Source organism: Lissotriton vulgaris, chromosome 12 (assembly GCF_964263255.1).
Source record: "Lissotriton vulgaris chromosome 12, aLisVul1.2, whole genome shotgun sequence".
Lineage (NCBI taxonomy): Eukaryota > Metazoa > Chordata > Amphibia > Caudata > Salamandridae > Lissotriton > Lissotriton vulgaris.
The window spans coordinates 314044586-314064941 of record NC_141700.1 but is presented as its reverse complement, the minus strand read 5'-3'; positions in this window follow the sequence as shown (position 1 = coordinate 314064941).

Genomic DNA, 20356 nt, shown 5'->3' with positions numbered 1-20356 from the left:
CGCTTTTTCATTCAATGATGCATGTACCTGTAAATGTCCACAATATAAAATAAAAAGAAAATACCTGACAGCATATAAGGATCTAAGGGCCAGATGTAGGAGCCCTAATACCGGTCAGTAACGGCTGATTTCAGCCGTTACCGACCGGTATTTGGCATTTGAAATGTAGGGGGCATCTGATTTACAGAATCGGTAAATTTACCGATTCGGTAAAGATACAGAATCGGTAAAATACCGAATCGGTAAATGTACCGATTCTGTAAATCAATATGTAGGTGGCACTTCACAGAGTGCCACAGGCCCTTTAGGAGTCGGTATTTACCACCCAATCCTATTGGGTGGTAAAATACCAATTTCAGGTGTACCTGCACATCTGTGCATGTACACCTATGCCATGTGACATGCAGACATGCCCTTAGGGCATGTATGTGTGCCACATGGCACACAAGCCTGCACTTGGGGTGCTACAGGGTGTAAAAGTGACACCCCGTTCCCCCTGCCTTGTGAACTCCAATAGAAACCCATGTTCTGGAGTGAACATGGGCTTCTATTGGAATTCTCCAGTGCATATTATCAAGCCCATTATCGCCGCATTAGTGGCAGTTTTTGCCCCAAAAACGGAGATAATTTGAACGCCCTGCTTGATAATATGCCCCTAAGTCCCTCATTAAAGCGAACCATGATTTAAGCAAGTCATAGCACCTGCTAACAAAGAAGTATTCTTTGTAACTTTTGATGCAAAAAAGTTTAGTATCTCTGATGGCCGCAATTAATCTATGATGCACTCTACATCCCTAAGAAATGATAAATGAATACAGCTCAATTGTGATATTACAGAAATTGCTATAATGGACAAAATAAGGGGTTTGCTTTGCAACAACAACAAAAAATCGTAATAAATGTTACATCTCAATTTATTTATCTTCTTCTGGAAACACTATTCTTGAGTATAAGAGTCTGTGTGAGTATTACTGTTGACCTAACAAGTAAGCTTTTAGTTTATTTCAAATGATTGTTGAACAGATTTGCATGCCTTATCAATATGCATAGTATAAAGACTACATTTCTCTCATGTTTATTAAAGCATTGATTTTGCACCAATGTCTTTAGGAAGTATATCAAGAGGAAAATAATGCAATAGACATACAGGTGCAATCTGAAACCTGACGTAATCTGAAAGTAGCAGAATTGGCAGTCTGTGTCAACTAGGTATAAAGTTTGTGCAAGTAAATCTGCCCATTAGGTAGTTTTTTCCTCTTCAAATTTTTCAGGTAGACACATAAAGAAATGTGAATGCCAGGGAGAGGTTGGAAAAATACAACAACTGTGTGCAAAGACTGATTCTGAATGTAATATCTCATTTTGATCAGCGATGTAACAGCGGAGCTGGGGGGGAGGGCCCGGGCGAAAGGGGCCGTCTCCAGCACTGTGCACAGGAGGGCCTGAAAGCTCCTGACTGGGTCCGAAGCATGGGGGGGCCCCTCCATGAACCTTGCATGGGTTCCCACTCAAGTTTTGTTATACAACTGATTTCGATCTGAAATAGGAAAATCTGAACTCCACATTGTCTGTATATTCAAGTGTGGAGTTACAGCATCATTTCATGAAACAATTATTAAAGACCCTCATTGTGTCCATTGGTCCATAGATGCCTTCAAATATTAAACAAATGGCAAGGTGACCATTGCTTATTGAGATATCAGATGATATACACCACAACAAATGTGATGAAGTTTGAAATAGAAGTTTATTCTTGAGACATCTCAGTCACAGCTCAACAACCATCTTTTCTCACTCAGGAACTGCTGTTTTCCTCTCCCCTCCCTGCATTCTTGAACTTTGGCTCAGGGTAGCCCTAAGGATGCTATAGAGGTGGGAGTTACTAGGAAAATACCAAACTTATGCCGATATTTCCAATAATGGAAGGTTAAAAATCAGGAAGGTGCATTAATTGCATTATCCAAGTGTCCAGATTCAAGGAATTAAAGGTAATTCACAGGCAGGACCGAAGTAGGCAAAGGAGACAAAGGAATTTCCTTAGTATTTAAGTTGCTCTTCTGGCATACTATAAAAGATATCTAAGGTTCGCACTATTCAAATGTCTACATAATTGGGTTTCTTTTTATATATCAATATATTTAGAAGTGCGTGATAAGCAGCAGAATGAGAATCTTAGGGCAAATTGACTAATATTTCACACAACAAAATGCAGAAGGCAACTTGCATTGCGTGAAAGGGAGAGAGCAGAAGGGCACCATGTATGCTAAGATATGACAGACCTTTGCTCTCTCCTACATGCTGCCTAGCACCGTCGCAGGCACCCTTACACCAAGCTGCAGGGGTGCCTAAGATGCAGGCAGGATTGTGTTTGTGCAGGAAGGGATACCTTCCTACACAAAAATTGTTCTAAGAGCCAATTTCTTCTTTCTATGTATAAAGGAATTAAAGAAGAAAAATAAAGATACACTTGTTGGGCCACACTATTTTGACACAAACCCAGGTATACAAGTCTTTGTAAATCTAGGTTTGCATCAAAACACATGGGTGGATGCATGGGAACACCCATTTAATACCTACTAAACACATTATTTTGGATAACCCAAACTGACTTTGCATGTCTTAGTTAATGTCAAAATGGATTTTGCTCCAAGGCTGCACCACGTAAGTGATGGTAGTCATGCCTTTGAGAGAAGTAAATAGCTATAACCCTCTCCCACAAAGGCGAAAGCTCAGGGTGTCATAAAGCAAGCTAGATGTAAAGGAGTGTTTAACTGTTAATGCTTCTCTTATAGTGACAGGTTAAAATATTGTTGCAGGAATATTGTGATGTTAAAAATATCGTGGACATAAATATAGAAGGTAAGCATATCCCATTCAGTCTTGTTTGAAATATGACTGTAAAGTAATTGTTTACTAAAATCACCTGGTATAAAATATTGTTTTTTAAGTTATGCTGGTAGAGGTGTAATTCATTTTATGTATTTAATTGTAAAATAAATGGGTATATTTAAGTAAAAAATATATTGTAATGTTCAAGGAATTTATTTAGTTTTTAATCATATTTATTTTAAAATGTTTACATTAAAATATAGGCTTAATAAATACATTTGTTTGCAGTGGAATGCTGGGCTTATAAGTGAAAAGGGTGAAGAGATTTGTAAAGTATGTTTTATGTAAATTTATTTGCTAAATCGAATTTTTCATTTAGTAATTGTATTTTTGGAAAATAAACATTTTGAATTCATATATATGGATGTGAAGTCGCATGGCTATGAAACTCACATGCTGTGGAGTGCGGTCCTGCCTTTTGGGAATTTCTTGTTAATATATATATATATATATATATATATATATATATATATATATATATATATATATATATATATATATATATATATATATATATATATATATATATATATATATCCATACCACGCCCCTCTCCGAAGGAAAAGAACGAGCCACACCTGTAGCAGGTCAGAAACACGCTTTATTCAGCATTCTGGGCATGACGCGTTTCGTCGAGTAGACTTTTTCAAATGCCCATTTCCATCAGAAGTGCTTGCATAACTCCACCTTTAACCCAGCTGGCCTCGTTGCGATTGGCTGAAACCTGCTGGCCGGCGCTAGGGAGCATTACACAAACTCGGACCTCCGAGTCCTTGCAGCAGGCAGTCTTATTCGTCAGTACTCCCCCCAGTGGGCGGTGACTGCCTCTCACTCCACTAGCGCTGAGGTTATGGTGGAAAAGCGGCTGTCCTGAAACAATCACCCACCCGCAGGGCACAACTGTAGCCTTGGAGCGACACATCAGTCTGAGACGCTCCCTCGTGTGTTCACGATCCAGTCCATTGGTAGGTCACATATATATTGAACAACAAGTCCTGACCGTCAGAAGTAGCGGTTACAGCAGGCGTAGACCTCCACTCCAGAAGGTGTTTTAGTACGTTCAAAAACATCAAAGAGGCCACATCAGTAGGTCGAATGCAAGCAATCCATTTTTATTTACATCAAAGTGCATATATATATACATACATATATTACCTACTGGCAGTCGCCAGTAGGTATATATAGTTAGGGCCTAGTTTCCATAGGAAATCCGCAACTTTCTATTGGGAATAACTTGCGCCGGTTGTTGAATCTTTGCGAATTTCTCAAAGAAGATGGCCCGTTCCGCTCCGCTTCTTCCCTGAAAGTCTTGGGTAGATTCATCAAGCGGCGGCCGAGAAAAAAGGGGGGTCCCAAAACGTGTTTTCCCCATGTTAATTTCAATAGGACCTTTAGACACGGCTACAGCCCGAACCGCTGAACGGAATTACACAACATTTGGCAAAATGATTCGCAGATCACCCTTTTGCCTAAATGGTGTAAATCCCTCCAGTAGTTCCTGAGAAAATCAAAAGAGAAAAAATATATATCTATAAGCGCGCACCGTGCGCGCACCTTCCCGTGTACGAGCTGCATGGTGATTGGCTGCCCCTGTCTGTCAACACTCCAAAACAGAAATTGATGGCAGCCATCTTGTGCCTCGGTAGACTGAGGCACAAGAAAGCAGAAAAACAAACGCGTAAAACTCAAAAAGGGGGCAGGGTAGAAGCACCCTGACCCCCTAGGCCTGTTCAAGGGGTCCCACAGGGACCCCCAAGGCAAAGTTTTTTTTAAAAAAATTCAAAAATCGCGGGGTATGCACACTGTACGCGCACCCCAAGATTTCCCCCCCCAAAAATTTGGGGGGCCTTGGGGATCCTTGTGGGACCCTCTGAGCAGGCCTAGGGTGTCAGGGTGCTTTTACCCTGCCCCCTTTTTGAGTTTTAAAACTTTCCGAGCAGGAGCTGCATGCTCATTGGCTTTCAACACTTCAAACCAGGAAGTGTTGGCAGCCATCTTGTGCTCGGTAGACCGAGGCACCAGAAAGCAGAAAAACAAACTTGTAGAACACAAAAAGGGTGCAGGGTAGAAACACCCTGACCCCCAAGACCCCAATTTTTTTTTACCTCCAGGGGGACAAAATCGCGGGGGCATAGAGATAAAGAAGTGTGGGGGGGCCCCAATCCCACCCGACACTGCCCCAGGGACCGCCGCCCCCCAGGGAAAAGCAACACAGCCCCCTGGCACATAATGGAGGGTTATGGTGGGCTAGTTGGCCCCCAGGGACCCCCAGTATGCAAGGGAACTTAATACCCCAATTTAGAACTCTTTAGAATTTAGAATCTCTAATTCCTGTTCAATCCAGAGGTCCCCTAGAGGGAACTAGTCCAACAGGTATCTCCAGTAAGAGCCATGGAGCTGCGCTGCAGGGTGTTGTAAAAAGGGGGCGTGCACTCTGAACACCTGCCTGCAAAAATGTAGTAAATCAGTATAAAAAAAATAACAATTAATACATTTAAAAATTGTCATTTAAAAAACCTTCAAAATTCAATGAAAAAACCATAGGTTTCAGGCCTGATATAGTTAGGATTTAGCATTTAAAAAAACATTGAAATTCACTGAAAAAACCATAGGTTTCAGGCCTTATATAGTTAGGGATTAGCATTCAGGGGTGTTATAGTTAGCTGGACATTTCACTCATACAAAACCATTGAAATTGCTCCTATATAGTTAGTTGTACTAACTATATTTCGCGCACCCGCAATCCACTGCTGATGATGTCACATATTACATTATTCATGACATGGTCAGTGACATCACTGATGACATCTCAAATGACATCACTGATGACATCACTGATGACATCATCCACGTGACAATCACATGCACCTTTTCATACACTAGTAAAATCTTTCATCACTCTTTGTAAAATACAGAGTATCATATTTGAATCCATTGACACAGCAATACAAGTATCTAAACACCCACTCAGTGATTCCTACATGTATACACACATCTAATCACTTACCTGTGGATTCACTCATACATGCTGTCAATGAACAATAGAACACTATCAAAAATACGTATACACCTATATGGACATTACACACTAAGTATGACTTACTATCTAAATGAATAGATGAAGTGGTGTTTGTATAAGTGTGTAGCTAAGTAAGTATGTAAGTATGATCCATTGTTTGCATTCTTCAATGCAAATTGCTATATATATAATGCATATTTAAATAACGAAGCAAAGCACATTCCTTGGATGATGTCATCAGTGATGTCATCAGTGATGTATTTTGAGATGTCATCACTGATGTCACTGACCATGTCATGAATGATGTAATATGTGACATCATCAGCAGTGGATTGCGGGTGCGCAAAGTATAGTTAGTACAACTAACTATATAGGAGCAATTTCAATGGTTTTGTATGAGTGAAATGTCCAGCTAACTATAACACCCCTAAAACTTATAGTTTTTTGAGTGAATATATATATATATATATATATATATCAAATCATTAGGTTCTGCAGACGCCAAACGCCGCCTTGACTTGACCTCTTTACGAAAAGGGCTCGTGTAGGGTGGCGAGCCCTTTTATCAATTCACACATCCACATAATGCTCCTCGTCCAAGGTTGTATGAAAAACACGAGCCCAAAGTTGCATCAGAAGGTTTATTTACGTAACTGGCAACAGAAAATAACTTGACTCGTTTCGGGAGGTTTCCCTAGCTCACGAGTCAAGTTGTATGCATTTAATTGGGTTAAATAGGCAAACATGTGACAAAATAACATTAACAACAGACTGCCGCGATTAAGTAAACAAAGCGGTAGTCAGGAATGTTTCTTCTTTATAACGTGGTAATGTGCAATTTGTCTTCCTACACCTAAACGATATAATACAAGAAGTTCATTAGGTGCGATTCAAATTCAAGGCGCAATTTATCATTCCTCTCAATGGCTAAACCTTCGCATCACGGAGTCAGCTTTTTCAATAAGCGCTGTTGATCACAATGCGGTTGTAGGACAATTCACAGCTAGCGCTATATGCTATAATATGCCACTAAATAATCAAACATTGGAAGTTTTCACCCGCATAATAAAACAGTTATGACTTAATATTTTGATTTACAAATACAGCCCAAGTGGGCAAGCGAATCTCCAAAATGAGGGTTTTACATTGCTTTTATAACGTCTTGGACTCTCGCACTGCAACAATTTTGCCCAAGTGGGCATGAACTCCGATAGCATGCCCTTGAACATTTGAATGTAGTAAACTGCATTTATTTTCTCACTGTCAAAGGAATCCACATTCCCTGGAAAAAAATAATAAACATAAACTAATTATATTGAAAACACACAAACATGATATTTATACAGAGTTAAAAAGAGAATGTTTATACATGGACACATATGTCACTATCAACAATAATTTTATTCAAAAAGAGAGGAACCCCTTGTGTAGGTCAAGGGAAATAGGGTTTTAAACCGAGGAAAAGCTGGTTCCCTTGAGAACTATACGGAATAAGCTAAAACTTAGCCTTAAGACAAAAGAATAAAATCATGAACTAATTCAATCTATAACATATAGTAAAACAGAATTTTTATTTAAAGGAACAGAGATAAAAACAATTCACATTTCTACAACATAAGGTTCCTACACAAGACAATAAAATGCTAACAATTAATACTATTTATTGTGACCTGCACAATATAAAAGACAGACAGAAATTTGTAAAACATAAAAAATTGCAAATTACAATTGGTACATTCAACGTTGCAGTTTTATCACAACCTTGTTGTATAACCACAAATTTCATATAAACAAGGGAGGAAAGAACTTGAATTGTACAGTAGTTTTGCGTCGACGCGTTTCGGTGGTACTGGACAGGAATTTGCTCCACCTTTATCAAGACAAAAATTTGTTGTCTGTCTGGTTACTGGGTCTGAGAAATTACCCTATAATAGATATACATTCAATTAATGGTCCATTCACTTCAGTAATTTCAACAGTTGAAATACTAATGCAATACATAACAATTCAATGACATTATATCAACTTACATTTCAAATTGGTAGGGCATATTTAGTGGCAACTCTGATATATTTTTACTCTTTTGTACTTTCTCTATTGCCTGTAGCTTTGCTTCTTATTCTAAAAGACCGAATGAGAGAGTTTTACTAGAACTATGATAAGCGGGAAAATCCTCTATTTTCTATTTCTACTTTGATAAACCACTGCTTTTTGCACTAACAAATTCTATTTGGAAATTTGCCTGGCCGTCTTGGCTAGTAGTCTATGCTTCCTGCTGCTATGGGTGTATAGGAACCCTTCAAAGGGGAATGGGGTCCCGTATATCAAGAAAATTAGTGTAGTGTCTACTACCTGTCATGAACCTAGATGTTGTTAAAAATCTTGGATACCTCCATCTCTGTCTTACCTCTGCAAATCCAAAATCCCTGATTGGAAAATTTGGAATAGGGGCCTGAACTCAATCCTGTTTCTTGTTTGCCGTGTAGGTCAAGCAGTCTTCTGTTTAAAACAAGGATTATTCAGAACATCTGCAGGAGCAAAATAATTTTATCAGCTGAGATTTGCACAAGGACTATATATTATTAGGATCGCTTTCCTTGAATTCTATTAGGCAGCAGTTAGTCTGAGGCCCTAAGCTACTGTTCACTGGGTTAGTTTAGCGAGTCACTTATACGTAGAGAAGCTATATATACATAGAAGAGGATATACCTGTGTAGTCTGATGACTAGATTGAATAGAGGTGCTTTTCGGGATATTTCGTGGATGTTTCCTGTGGGGTTAGGCTCTTGTTCTGGCTGGGTGAGGAAGAGGCAAGGAGAAATCTAATGAGGGAGTTGTATAAATTCAGTTGGTGGATTATATTATATGAGCATAATACACCTACCTCCAAAGTCATAAAATACGTTCTCTCCAGATTACAGGAGGAGAAGGATACTGCACGATATCTGCAGTCTTGTGTGGAAAGAGCGAGATTGGTGCCTGTAGCTGCTGTAAATTGCAGGTTGTTTAAGGGCTGAGCGCTCTGGTATTGAAGATAGAACTCTCTCCAAAGAGGATTGGCAGGCTCTAGTGAGATAGAAGCAAGAAGGGAGATATATCCATTAGGATGAAAAAGGGTACGGGGGAGATTGGGCAATGGAAAATATCCCATTCGCCGGATCTCGAGGATAGTGGCAGGTAGAGTCTCACCTAGTTCTGCGGATGAATCTCGCCGTTTCGGGGGTTCTGAAGGAAATGATCTCGTGGTCAGCCGCCACTGTTGCTTATATATTGTGTACTGCATTGTGATTGGTCTACACCGACATATGTGTCGACCAATCACAAAGGCCTATTTCTAGGTAAGCGATTAGCATAGAGTGCTTGGGAATTACACAATCCCATTGGTTGTTAATGGCTTTTGTATCTACTCACCTCCAATTGTTAATGAGGTTTCCACCAAGGTCCTCGCTGTGCTTGTGTGACACGGCTTTCTTTTTAAATTATTCTCAGAATGAATGTTGTTTTAAACAACGCGCGCTATCAATTATGTATTCGGGAACTGGGCGCGGAAGAGCCTCTCTCTCTAAACTATCTAGAATGGAACTGAATGAAGTGACGCCTCTTACTATAGTGTTAAATGCTGTAGGACATCAGTGGTATAGAGAGACTAGCTTTTTAATGTGGTTATTTGTACTGATGTGCGCTGGCAGCCTGTACATGGGGGTGCAGGTTGAGAAAAGATACAAGTATCGTAAACACCACGTGTAAATGTGATCCAAACAAACATTTTAGAGTTTACAATTATAACACGCTATACTGTGTGTAAGCCTAATGCCTGGGACAGACGTTCGGGATTAAAAAAGGTAAATAAGATATGTGCTATATTGGATACTTGGTCGGCAGAAAGGCCAAACTCTAATCTTAAATTAAAATCTGAGGAATGCAATTCTACGTGAAAGAGTGTTTGTCTATCTTTTAGCACGAAGGGCCAAAGGAGGTCGGAGAGGTCCCTCATTACCCGTTGGGTAAAGTGCTTGTGCATAGGTTAGGCTCCTATGGGTACATCTGTTCTATAATGGTATGGGGAAAAGCAAATTTAAAGACACTTGGCCCAGTCTTCCGTGGTGTTAAGGCCTTTATCAATGGTATTAAGATGGCAGAAGTACCATTGCTCTCTAATCTTTCTGAGTCTATCTACGTCACCCCCTCTTCTGTTGATTTTAATCTTTTCTAGTATGAACCACCTGATGTCATCACAAAAGTGGTTCATACTTTTAAAGTGGTCAGTTAGGGGAGCATTTATTTTAGAAGTACGTATCGCAGACATATGTTCTAACAATCTGGCCACTAAATATGCCCTACCAATTTGAAATGTTAGGTGATATAATGTCATTGAATTGTTATATATTGCATTAGTATTTCAACTGTTGAAATTACTGAAGTGAATGGACCATTAATTGAATGTATATCTATTATAGGGCAATTTCTCAGACCCAGTAACCAGACAGACAACAAATTTTAGTCTTGATAAAGGTGGAGCAAATTCCTGTCCAGTACCACCGAAAAGCGTCGACGCACAACTACTGTACAATTCAAGTTCTTTCCTCCCTTGTTTATATGAAATTTGTGGTTATACAACAAGGTTGTGATCAAACTGCAACGTTGAATGTACCAATTGTAATTTACAATTTTTTATGTTTTACAAATTTCTGTCTGTCTTTTATATTGTGCAGGTCACAATAGATAGTATTAATTGTTCGCATTTTATTGTCTTGTGTAGGAGCCTTATGTTGTAGAAATGTGAATTGTTTTTATCTCTGTTCCTTTAAATAAAAATTCTGTTTTACTATATGTTATAGATTGAATTAGTTCATGATTTTATTCTTTTGTCTTAAGGCTAAGTTTTAGCTTATTCCGTATAGTTCTCAAGGGAACCAGCTTTTCCTCGACTATCAACAATAAGACATTCTATTCGGACAGACTCTGGGGCACTTAAGGGAAACAGAGCAAATTACTTTAAATGTACTTCCATCTCCTCATCATTATTGTGTCCCAGAGGCGCCACGGTTCTGTACTTGATTATAATTTTCGACTCCAATCTACGCAGATACTGCTGTCTGTTTCAGCCTCTTTCATTGTGTTTTATTGTATCCAAGACACAAAAGCTTAACAAATCAGAGTTCTGATTATGATAACTCTGAAAATGTTGTGCTATGGGATAGGTCTTATCCATGTTCTTTATCGCTCGCAAATGCTCTAATATGCGTAGCTTTGCCTTTTTGATTGTGCTGCCAATGTAAGTCTTTTTACATGGGTAGAACAATGCGTAGACAGCATAGTCAGTGTTACAGGATGTGTGTTCCTGAATTACAAATGGTTCTGCTGCCGGGGATAAAAGGGCTACTTTCACATTGCGGCTGTTCTTGCAGGCTTTGCAGTTTCTGCAAGTAAAAAATCCCTGTACATTCTGCAGTGTGTTCTTATTAGGTTCAATCGCTTTACACAGGTGGTCTCTTAGGGATCTTGCTCTCCTAAATGTTACTTGTGGTGATATTTCAACACTGGTCGCTATATCTGGTTCCGATTGCAACATTGGCCAGAATTTATTGAGGCTTTTCCTCAATAAAAACGCTTTACTGATACGTTGTGATGAAACATGTTTTGCCTCCTAGCTCTGTTCTCACAGGCTGTTTTACAAGTAATGATTCTCTGCTTCTCCCTGCTACCACCTTCTGGGCATTTACAATGGTTTTGTGTGGGTACCCTCTTGCTGCAAATCTGTCACACATTACCTTCTCTTCTATGGTATAAGCGCACTGGTGCTGCAATTGCGTTTTGCTCGCAGCAGTTCCCTTACCGGGATACTTTGGATAAGGGAATTTGGGTGGCAGCTTCGTGCGTGCAATAAACTGTTCCCTGATGTCATTTTCCTAAACAGTTCACTTTCCAACTTGTTACCAATAACCTGCAGTTTTAGATCTAAAAATTCCATTGACTCTTTGGACCAGTGTCTCGTGAATTTTCGATTGAACGTGTTGTCGTTAAGTATGTTCACTAATTTCAAGGCTTCTTCTTCAGTGCCCTTCCATATCACAAAAATATCATCTATGTACCGCATCCACTTGATTGCGTGCTTCTTGTACATAGATGAACGATATGTGATTTCCTTCTCCCAGTACCCCATGAAGAGACCCGCAAAGCAAGGAGCAAAGCAAGTCCCCATGGAAGTACCGAGAGTCTGCTTGAAAACCTTATTATCAAACAAAAAATAAGTTTGATTGAGGCATGTATACATCATTTGTATAAGCATTTGTGTGTGATGCAGGTATGACACCGATCTTCTAGCTAAAAAATGTCTACAAGCATCTAAGCCTTGCTGGTGGGGGAGACTTGTGCAAAGGCTCACTACATCTAATGACAGAAGTGAAAAGCTCTCCTTCCATTCAATTGTTTCAATCTGCCTCAAAAAATCACCAGAATCTCTTACGTAAGATGGAAGATTCTGTACTGCATTCTGTAGAAAGTGGTCCACGCATTTAGAAGTATTATCTAGGCAGCTACCATTCGATAAAATTATTGGCCTGCCCGGAGGATGCTCTTATGTATCTTCGGAAGAAAATACATAGCAGGTAATTTGGGGAATTTACATTCTATGAACTTAAATTCCTCTTCTTCAATTACTTCTGTGTGCCTCCATTGTGAAAGCTGAATGTTATATGCTTTCACAGAGTTCTCATACTCCATTTTGTTACTCCTGCAGTAAGTAGTGGTGTCAGCCAATTGTCTTAGGCCTTCTGCTATGTAGTTTGATCTTGATTGCACAACTACATTCCCCCCTTGTCAGATTTTTTAATGACTATTGTCTATTGTGGGGTCATTTTTTAGGCTTGCGTAATATTTATCCAACCTTTATGTTTTTTGTCATTGGCTATGTGTTGCAACTCTATACACATACTCTTTTCAAACACATCCACAACATCATTTTTGATCGGTGGCAATACATATAATTACAGTTATATATTTATATATATATATATATATATATATATATATATATATATATATATATATATATATATATATATATATATATATATATATATATATATATATATATATATATATATATATATATATATATAGGGTTTTGAGATGTTTTGGGCTTACAAATGTATTTAATATAAGTTCTATATTCATGTAATGATTTGCTATTATTTCCAAAACTCTTTAAATGTATCTATTATTCATTTAATGTTATGTTTATTTTATATTAATGCATGTGTATTTTGTGTTTATGGCAATTAACAAGGAACATGTAATTATGCAGTATTATAATTAATAAACTGTTATTTTAAAATATAAACACAGTTTTTTTTGTTTTTTATCTCAATGTTTATTCTGATTTCTTTTGTTCATAAATAAATGTATTATTATGTATTCTCCCAAAAATTATATTTTACTTGTTTTCATTTCTTGATCTTCTTTTACTTTTAAATAAAATTATTAATAATATTTTTACCAGTTGCACGTCAGGGTTAAATTGTGAAATAGGATGTCCTGGTATTTTTTATTATATTTCTATTTCATTTCATGCAATGTAAGATTTAAGATTGTAGTTTCTTTCTAAATTCAATTATAATTTCAAATATATTTTTTAATAATTTGAAATACTGACCTTCTTTTGAAAATGTTTATTATGTATTTAAGAAATAATTTTCTTTTATGTATATGTGTAGTTATTGTATGTATATATTATATTATATTATGTTAATTTTTAATTAAATTGGAATGGAATGAAAGAAGTCAATGTTATCATTTTACTCTCTAACACTGTGCCAAAATGGCTTAGCCGGGAATGAGAAGAGTTTTGCTCTTTTTTTTTCTAGGACCTTCCCCACAATTGTTTGTGTTAGAGTGGAAAGTAAATGTAACCAATTTAGGGCCTAATTTATGGCATTTTGCTTTAGGGCACTGCAGCAAGGCACCTTGTTGCTCTGCCCTACGCCAAAGTGAAATGGCAGGAATGCATCATATTAAAGCAATACAGTGCATTCCTGTCCTTTCTGCCTGTGTTGGCGCCATTTTGGCTGCTTAGCACCAACTTAGGCACCCTTGCACAATAGTGCCAGGATGCCTCCGCTGGCAGCAGGACTGCTTTTGTGCAGGAAGGGGCATACTCTGCCACAAAGACAATCCAAAGAGGTGTTTTGCTCTTTCTATGCACAAATGGAAAGAGGACAGAAACAGGAAAAATAAACCTATGGTGCAAAAGTGACACGGTGCTCTCATAAATAAGTCTCCTACTGTCCACCAGCTTCCCCAAATGTGTTTAGATTTTAGTGGGAAGAATACATTTTGCACCGACCGAATGGTTTCCTACTGAATCGGATCTGGAGATTCCAACTGACCGAGTACGTTGCATCTGTATGCTTCCAGATATGATTTGGTTGGATTCTTATTGACTTCAGTGGGAGCCTTTGTTCCAAACGAATGCATAAGGCTCCCATTGAAGAAATGGGTGGCTGGGGAAAATCAGGCACCCCGTGGTGGGCACCCATCTGGTGCCTGCCACACTGTGCATGGTTGGTAAGGAGGGACCCATGGTTACCCCCACGGGCCCAATTGAGAAGGCTCTGGGTGCAGGGGGGGCCACTACAGGCCCCAAAAATCTGATTCCAATTGCCAATTTGAGTCGGACGGCACGATTCAGAAAGGCTGTTCTAACCCACCATTGTATCCAGCGACCCACCCTCCCCCTTTCCCCTACCCTAAGCACCTTGAGACCCTTCCGGGTGAGTAGTTTGCATTCTACAACCCAATTGATTGATTGATTGTTTGATTAATTGGTCATTCAGAAACTCAGCTTGTATAGATGTACGATTCTACTCCGTATGGCTCGGTCATCCCAAATGCCGTTGGGTTCAGATTGGGATATTCCTAACTTTCATCACTTTCGGTCGGTCGGAAACCTTTCCGAGTCAGTTGAAGAGACACATTCCCGATCCAATTTGGAAGTAGCAAATGTTGTTTGGAGGCCTTCCTAACTGCATCAGAATCAGGCCCTTAGTGTGCAACATAATCACAAAATGGTTGACTTTGGAGTAGGAATAGTAAATGCAACTCTTTAGTGCCCACACCTTGCCCAAAATGGTTTAGATTGGAGTAGGAATAGTACATTTAACTCCTTTTAAGTCCAACACCTTTCCCAAAGCGGAATATAATATTGAGGGATAGTAAGTCTAACTCCTTTAGTGTACAAAGTCTTAACCCAAATGGTTTACATTGAAGTGGGAACAGTATATTTTGTTGTAGGGACTCTGTTTGGAAACTGAACTGTGCATTGGAGCACAGGATGTCAGAATGTAGGGATTGAGTCACTGTACCACATCTGTACCTATGGGACCAAATCCGACTAGCTCACTGTGCTGCCACCTGCCCTTCCAATCTTCCCAGACTAACAGGTGGATTGGCAACTTAGAACACAACACTGTGGTCCCCTGGGGACATGTGGAAACATGTCATCACCTTTCATTTTCTCATGCATGCTTGTCCATATTAAACCAAAGAAAGACACAAGGAAAGTTTACAATATTTATTGAAACTATTGAGCTCTATTATGAAGCAACTGAGCTGCAATTAGAAAACATACAGAGCTGAGCAAAGTAATTAGCATTACTAGCAACTTGTATACGATGAAAAGCCCTATTATGGCATACGTATGATATATCTGACTAAGACTACCCTCACTACATGAGCACAGGGATATATCAGTGATCTCCGGGATTAGCACCAGACCCAATATCTGGTATTTTATAGTTAGGTTTTCTGCATCACAAGTGTAAACTTCCATGACCTGCGCCTCAGCAACAATCATCCTCTCTGTTTTCCAAAAAGCAAGACTCAGTTTGTGCCTTTGTGTTGTGTCTAACTTTTCGGAGATATTGCTGACCAATCATAACAAAACAGGGCACCATGTTGTCTTACCTTGTACGAAATGTTCATACTGAATCCCAAGAAGAAAAACTGATCTATAATAACATGTACAGCATATTGCTAAAATAATATTATGCCACAAAATAAATCTGTTATGAATATATACACTACATTGCATGGTTTACAACGCATGCAATTACAACGTGGTCATTACAACAACTGTGTTGTTACGTCGCAGTACATTTACAATGCAAGTTGTTACAACGACTTGCTGTAGGGGGCAATCTAAGCTAAGGAATAGTATAATTTAGTATTCCAACACCTTCCCTACTGTTGCGCACGCTGGAGTTCGAATAGTAAATTATACTATTCTAACATCCAGCGCTGGATGTTAGAATAGTATAATTTACTATTCGAACTCCAGTGTGCGCAACAGTAGTGAAGGTGTTGGAATACTAAATTATACTATTCCTTAGCTTAGATTGCCCCCTACAGCAAGTCGTTGTAACGACTTGCATTGTATTGGTACTGCGATGTAACAACACGGTCGTTGTAACAACTGCGTTGTAATCACATACGTTGTTATACATGCAATGTAATAGCTGTTTGCCTTCTGTTACGTGCGGCTGTGCAATGCAAAAACAGCCTAAAATGTGCAATTTGGCTTCAATAATGGAGACCCAAGTGGGCCCTAAAGGGAACTTACTACGCCCCTCCCTGACCAGGAAAGTAATTTAGCAACTAACTAAATATTAAGAGTCACAAGCCAAGCAAATTCAATGATTTGCCAGTAAACATGTTATACAATAAAAAATTATATTAATAATTAAAAAAACTAACATGATAATTTTGAAAACGTGGCCAAATTAAAGTGAGACGGAGGCTCACAGGTTTTCATCCACAAGTTCAATGGACAGTGAATTTAGAGCGGATTCCATCTCTGCAGATGATGATTACTCAGTTGCCCAATTTAAATGCTCCAGAGAACAAACATGATCTTTGTTCTCAGCTGATGCAGAGGAACTAGCCGGGGAATCTGCGAACATGTCATTAGAGCCAGAGTTTAATGTTCTATGTGCCAAGGCACCCTTCTTCACTGGAGGGATTGGCTTGTACTATGCATCCTGAAGCATCCGTAAGTTCATGGGACAACTCTGAGCATGGACCATTCTGGGATCCATCAACAGGTTCTTGCCCACATGAACCGGCATCCGCTGAGCCATGCAAAGATCCAGTACTCATTTGAAAGCGCACCACAGGCAATGAAACACAGGTTGTATGCAGTTAAACCAGCAAGGTCAGAATGACAATGACCACTCAGTGTCCAGGTCCTGGATTAAGGAGATTCCAAAGAATCATAGCATGCACTTATGGCACAGCTTGCATTGTGGTAGTTCCAGTGGGATTTGAAATGGAACATCCATTGTGGAGGAGCAAAAATAGAAGGTGGAGTGCTGGAGTATCCCTTTTACAGAACGATTCCCCTCATCCACCCAGAGTTGGCATGCTTCGTCATAGGAAAACCTCCTCGCATTGCAAACTTGGTCGCATTGCGGGATACACCCCTCTCTGAGAGGGAGGAGCTCAGGGATGTTTTCAGTGTTTCAAAAGAGGCCTCCTAAGACCAAAAGATGAGCATGGTGTGGTGAGAAAGAGAAAGAAAGATAGATATATGTGAGAGATAAAACTAACTATAGGTTAGGTCAAAAAGTTGGATTGGGTCCTCCGTAGGTTAGGGCTAAAAACAAGAGCTATGATAGGAAGGCTATACAACCTTTCATAGATAAGTGATGGTCAACATGTTGCTGCCTCATACCCTCCGTAGAGGTGTGGCGGCTTTTTTCAGGACCAAAATATACAAAAATGTGGAAAAAATCAGAAAGGTAGATTGGTATGCGTACGTCGCAACAAATTAATCAGCCAAAGAAAAATAGTAGACCAGTGATTGGAATAAATCGTCACTGTGACAGGTGTCCACTGGAAGTGGCGTTTACCTGTAAAGAGATGACATGTCAAAAGACATACGTAGATTAAGTCATTAAGCACTTAAAAAAACAAAAGAGGAAAGAAAAAAATGCTTTTATAAGGGGACAATTTTGTCCAATAAGGGTAGTGAATAGCAAGTTGGCGATATCAGGAGGTTATCAATGTCAGGTTGTTATTCAAAATCCTTATAAGCTAATCATATAGAGAATATATTACTTATTTATTGCTTACTCACAATGTCAGGTAATCAATACCACCTCAACCTCGGCGCAAACCCGAGGGAGCACCTATCTCATTAAACATTACACAATCTGATGATTGGACCAAGTTGTCAACATTGAGAAGGACACACACCCGCACTCTAACTCACGTGGCCGTAATGACAGAATATTTGAGGGGCAAGTATGCACCAACAGGTCTAATTGTCACTAATGCACCACAGCTGAAGACAAGACATTCAGAAAAGACTGCTACCTGATTGCTTGGCATTGTACAACGGACTAGTCCATTCTTATGATCAGCATGGTGAAACAAATCGCTGATGCCATTCCTTGTGGACATACAAATACTTGAAAACCAACTGAAAACAACTATTTGCCCACTACCTTTAAAAAGAACATAAAAGAAACAAGCAAAACTACTAAAGATTACAAAGAGACTCAACTTGCATTGAAAATCAAGAAATTTCAAAAAGATTTGGCCCATTTTTCTCCGGAGAGAGTTTATCCCTACATGTCTGACAACTACAAACCCCAGGAATACAACCAACAAAGGGGAGGTTATGGGTCTGGATATTCAACATCAGATTCTGAACAATGGTCCAGTGGCTCTGAAGCAAGTATCAATAAATCTTTAACCTCTGTGTCAAGAAAAAGAGGATGGAACAGGCGGCAAGGACAGAATCATATGCAACCCCAACAACAACAATGGGCCATGGAATTATTCCATGCACCTATTTCACCAACCTATGCCACAGTTCCAACGACCACCACCGCTTTTCTTCAAACCTACTTTTTTAGAGCAAGGCCGGTGACGCTCCAGAGGAAGAAGAATCCAGTCACATGTACCCTGGAGCCCCCTCCTTCCCTGCGTCACATATGGAGCATGAGCAAGAAAATTGCTCAACCAAGGACAAGCAACAAAAGCAACCTAATTTTAAATGTAACTAAAAGGAGCCTCTCAACTATGAAACTGAGCCTTCTTAATAAGGGAATGGATTTGTACCTACCAACTGAGATGAATTATTTCAAATCAATCAAGAACTCTCCCAGTTCGCCAGAAAAACGCGTTTACGTTTCTTCTTCTCTGCAAATGAGGAAGTTGGCATGACAGATCAGGCCACTAACATGAATCTGTGCAGGAGATCTACATTTATGCCACCTCCACACACAATTCCTCCTGAGGTGTTTATCTTTGAGAAGGACATTAACTCTGGCATGGAGACTCATCAACCAACTTTTCAAAACCTCTCTAATGAGGAACACAAAGCTCTTGAAGCTTTGAGAAGGGATGATCCTATTACCATCAAAGCAGCCAATAAAGGGGTTTCCATTATTATCATAGATACCACCTTATACAGAGGTGAATGTTAAGGATAACTAGCAGAGACTACTGCATATGGACCACTCTAAATGGACCCCAAGAAGAGGCTTTTAGGCATGATCACCATGCAGGTCGGTGAGGCAAAATAAAATGGCTGGATAACAGCCAAGGAGGCCAATTTTTTGGTTAATACGGATCCAACTGCGACATATTTTTATACATTAACAAAAATCCATAAAACACAGAAGCTGCCCCTGTTTGTCCGATCATTTCTGGGATAGGTTCTCTGTTGGAACTACTTTCACAGTTTGTGGACTTCTTTCTAAACATTTGGTACAAGAAAGGACCACCTATCTGAAGGACACAAGAGATGTTCTCTGTGTCCTCACTAATATGGAATTTAATATCGAAAGACACATTTTTGGTGTCACTTCATGTGGAGTCTCTATACACTTGCATCCCACAGGATGAAACTCTTTCAACTGTGGAAACTCTACTCAGCTTCCAAAAATTTGACACCATCACTCCAGTACACGTTATCAAGTGGGGTGCCAGACTTGCGATGAAAGAAAATGTCTTTCAATTTGAAGACTCTCTGCATCTACAGATACCTGTGACTTTGAGGGGCTCCTAGTTGAGCAAATTTCTACATGAATTTGGTTGAGACAACCACTGTCCTGACCCCTGCCAACCCCTTCCTAGGTCACATCCTCCTTTGGAAGCGTTACATTGATAACATCTTAGTCAATTGGAGACGATCAGCGGAAACCATAGGGCATTTCCATCAATGGCTTAACACATGTAACACCTTTCTCAAATTCACTTGTGAATTCAGTCAGGAGCGCCTTCCCTTTCTGGATTTGATGATATACGTATTGGCTGGCACATTACAAACAAAACTTTACAGAAAACCTATGGTCAAAAAAATACTATTAGACTAATCAAGTTACCATCTTAAGTCTCTCAGAGATAACTTACCATATGGACAATTTTTGAGACAGCGGAGTA